Genomic DNA, 4,237 nt, shown 5'->3' on the forward strand with positions numbered 1-4,237 from the left:
GAGGGGGGTGGTACTACCTACACACGTGGTGGGGTGTTGGAGGGGTGTTGTCTCGGACAGCTGACGCCACGGTAGCGCTTAGCTGATATGGGGTAGCCACGCCGCCGCCGTCGTCGTCGGTCCATAGTATAGAAGGGGAGACCTGTGCGGGAACAGCTGACGGCCTGCCGTCGGCGGCCCTCTGCCGTCAGCCCTGCACCCCCTGCAGCCCCTGCACCGTGCAGCCCCTGCACCCCTCACAGCCTCTCTCACATCGCGCCGCGCGCCTTCCACGTCGCGGTCGCCACGCTCATTTACGTTTATTATTACTTTGCGTCGCCGGCGGCCGTGTCCTGTCCCGCTGTATACATATATGTATTATACGGTCATAATATCGCGTCTCGGGGCGGGGCGTGGCGGGGCGGGGTGCGAGAGGAGCCGGTGTTGTGGTGCCGGGTCGTTGTGAGAGCAGCGCCGCCGTCGCCACCGCTGCTGCGGCCAGGGCGCCTCCCGTAGGTGCTGCTGCCGCCACCGCCGCTGCTGCTGCCGCTGCCCGACCGTCTTTTGTTGTCCGTGTATCGACCGGTGTGGCGCTCGCCTCGCTCGCCCCGTGGTGGCCGTGCTCGCCCCGCTCTCGGCCCCACAGTCTTCCTCCCACCCCCGACTCCCCGCTCCAGCAGGCACCCCCTCACCCCCTCACCCCCCCTCTCGCCCGGCCCCACCGCGGCCGCCGCGGCTCAGCGCTCAGTCCGGTCCCTCGCCCCGTGGAGCGTGCAGCAGCAGCGCGGTGCTGGTCCGCCCCGCGCCTCAGCTGCGCGTGCTGGTGCCGAGACGACTGTCAAACGAGTACCGAACAGTTCCGTGTGTGTGTGCGTGTGTGTGTGTGTGCAGTACCTGTGGATGTGAAAGTGCAGTGCCAAATTTCAGCAATCATTCAGCGAGCTTTACCTCCCTCCCGCCATCGTAAGGAACTTTACACTCGACGCGACGCCAGGACCGTCCGCTCCACTGCGCACGTGCGAGTGCGAGAAGGTAAGGAAGAACCTGCTGGCGCGCACCGCGCCGTGCGGCCGAGGGCTTCCCTCCTGGAAGGGTTTTTAAGGTTTCCTCCAGGTGGAGAAGGGAGAGGAAGGTGTAAAATGGGGGGAGAAACACAGGAGCGAGAGACAGACAGAAAGTTCGCCGGCGCATGGAGTAGCGTAGCAGGTACATTTCTGGTACCTCGAACTAAATTTCAGCCCCGAAGGTTTCACTTTAAATTCTCACCTCGGCTGTCACATCATTCATAATTCATTTCAAAACGTTGAGAGATAAGGTGGGGCGGCTTTTTCCAGCAAGGCATGGCCACCATGTGCCCACGAGAGGGCCTCAACGTGTGAATGGCCGACTGAAACGAGTCTTAATTCGAACTAGCTCGGTAGCGAAGACTGTACCGACACGCAATGCTAGACGTCTGTGCCCCGAGGCGAGTAGGCAACCCACATTCACGCGTGCACGGCGGTGCAGTTTTGCATCGCGGAAATGGGCGGGGCGAATAGCAGCTGCACCTGGTACGAACTCGAGAGGGCTGGGCCTGCGTGACCTTTGCCCTGCAGGGAAATCCCTGGGCGAGAGAGGCGCCGGCGCCGAGGCGAGGCGAGGCGAGGCAACGGCCCCATTGAGAGGGCACCGGGCGCCATGGCAGCGCGAGGTGAGCGGGCGCAGCGGGGCCCAGCGGCAGCAGAGCGGCAGCCGGGCCCAGATATAATGAATCATTCGTCTCCAACACACCTCAGCTCAACCTGAGCTCGGCCCGGGCGACAGAAAGAGAAGAGGGGGGGGGGGGCTCTAGTGTGCTGTTGGATGACGGAAAGTGTATTTATTTCAGTGGCGTCTTGAATGGATACGCGCTAAGAATTTGATGAGAAAGGTGTTGTCTTACAATTAGGTTTAGTTAAGGTCGGGGTCTCTGACAGGGTGTACTTTTGACTGACGTGTGACCTGTGACCCTGGCGGCTCGAGACCCAGATAATTGGAACGCGTGTCGCCGTCGCGGTGGCCCCCCCTTTTCCCTTTCCTCTTTTCCCTCGCCTTGCACGTGTGTTTCCCCCACTCTTCTATCCCAGCCGGACACCATGTCCCTCGGCGCGCACAGCATCTACTACTCGACCTTTAATACTCATCTTGACTGGCTCAACCCCATCCACGCGTACGTTACCTCACGAGCGGGACGTTCCCCCACCCTCGGACCACCGATAGCTCAAAATCTATAAAAGGCCTGTCAGCCTCTGTCTCCACGCCAGTTCGATACATCAAGTAGAAGTGTAAAGAGTTTCAGAGAGTGTGAATAACAAAGTGCCACCTTTGGGATAACGGATAACTTTTGGATACCTTGCTACTTTGTCCACGATAAATCAAGGTAAAGGGATAGGTTAGATATGAACCTGATTTCCCTACTCATTTGCTTTTTCATTCATTGCTGAACATCGAACCGGCGAAGTGGGACTTTTTATGCACATGACAACAACATGGTCCTTGGTCCTTTCCTAATGTTTCATCATTGTAAACTGTTGGCTTTTCGGCCGTCTCACTAGGACGGCGACGTGGTGCACTCGTTGGGGCAGGTCAGGGGTCGCGGTGGCGCGGGGCAGAGAGGTAGCAGGTGCAGCAGGAGGAGGGGAGGGAGGGGTGGGGGGAGTTACACCGCGACACGATGGTCGTGCACCGGGTGGTGCGGCGGCACGTGGCTGAGGGTGCGGCGCGAATAAGAAGAAGAGGGGAGGGGAGGGGGCAAACCAATCTCAAAAGGGTGGCGCGCGAGGTTGACCTATCGAGGACCCTCCATATCTCCGCCACACGGAACGGATGCTATGACTTTCGCTGTAGGTCTCGGATCAACCTTCTTCGCCATCCCTTAAGCATTATAGCAGACAGACAGACAGACGGACGGAAGGACGGGGTAGACGCACGGAGGAAAGTCATTTCGATGCAAGTGCGCCGTCGCCGGCGCGGAAAGCAAAGAGAGAGACAGAGGGGCAAGGGGAGGATCCTCGAGGGAGTGCGCCCCTTCATACCGAAGAAATTGGGTTCCGTTCCTTCGTCAAGGAGGGGCGTCACCATTCCGTTCTCATCAAGAAGGACCCTCACGCACAACTCATACAAATGCAATGAATGCGTCTGGAGATCTGAAGCAGTCTCCTGCCTTTCGCTTGGCTTTTTATTGTAAGAAGTATATTTTCTTGAACTTTGGAGAAATAAACGCCTCTCGTTTTCCCGTGTTTCTTGGGAGTGTCCGCCCCTGCGGTCCGCCCCACCCGGCCGCCGCCACCCCACACTGACAGCCACCCCCACGGGCGTGCGTGCGGCGTAGGCATTCTTGCGGACGGGGCGGCGGCGGCGGCGCTTGCGGACCGGAGCCGAAGGGTGGGTGGCGCTCGAAAAGCGACATCACTGAGCGCGAGCCTTCCCCCGCGGTCGCTTCGGACGCAGCTCGGGTGGATTATCGCGCCGATGCTGCGGCAAGTGCTCTGCGCTTTTGTCTCGATTATTCGCCGCTGGGGACTGGCGGGGGAGGGGTTGACTGGGTGGGGCGAGGCGGGGCGGGCGACGGCGCGTGTGCTTTGATGACGTTTTCACGGGTCCGCGACTCGGACAACGACGGCAGCGCCCTGCATCGATTTTACACCCCCGCTGCTGCCCCGCTCGCGTCGCGAGGCGCTCAGTCACGTGGCCTGCTGACGGACCGGGAAGCGCCCCCTACTCTGCTCTTCTGCTTCCTTGAACCAGACCAGACAGAAGTAGAAGAGCCTTCGGGACGAGACATAAGGATTCGCTCGACGCACTGTGCACTCGCGCGCACCGCGCACTTTACCGTACACTTGCGAGGCGCACTGCAAGGTCGCCCGTAGCGAAACATATTAAAGCGCAGCCTCGATTGGAATAACAAATTTCGCCGACGCCTTTAACGGCGCTCCCCTTCCGCTACATCTCCCTTCTTTGTTGCGCTCGTCTATGTTTCCTATATCCGAGGCCGATGTAGCGGCCGTACGCGCTCTCTCTCTGTTACTATCACCCCCCGTCTCCTCTCTCCGTCTCCTATCTCTCTCTCCCTCTCTCTCTTCTTTCTTGGCGGAAATCGATCGTCTGTTCGTTGGGGGCCACGCTCGAGGAATCCTCTTCTGATTATTTGCTAATCCATCCCACTCGCTCTAAGGACGCCGCGGGGGGAGACAGAGAGAGACAGCAACAGTGGGTGCCGAGCCACCCCGGACTGCGTGGG

General features: G+C 59.8%; 2 protein-coding genes across 2 annotated transcripts in view; both read left to right on the forward strand.

Annotated features, from left to right (window-relative positions):
• LOC113205508 (uncharacterized) overlaps positions 1-4,237 on the forward strand; it is a 30,587-nt gene that overhangs the window by 20,384 nt on the left and 5,966 nt on the right. The gene's annotated exons all lie outside the window — the stretch shown is intronic.
• The window catches only part of LOC113205479 (serine/threonine-protein kinase MARK2), a 34,988-nt gene continuing 31,482 nt past the window's right edge, over positions 732-4,237 (forward strand). The window contains exon 1 of the mRNA XM_026421126.1: positions 732-1,011. The gene's annotated coding sequence lies outside the window, so the exon portion shown is untranslated. The remainder of the gene's footprint in view (positions 1,012-4,237) is intronic.

Source organism: Frankliniella occidentalis, unplaced genomic scaffold (assembly GCF_000697945.3).
Source record: "Frankliniella occidentalis isolate FOCC.00 unplaced genomic scaffold, Focc_3.1 Scaffold202, whole genome shotgun sequence".
Lineage (NCBI taxonomy): Eukaryota > Metazoa > Arthropoda > Insecta > Thysanoptera > Thripidae > Frankliniella > Frankliniella occidentalis.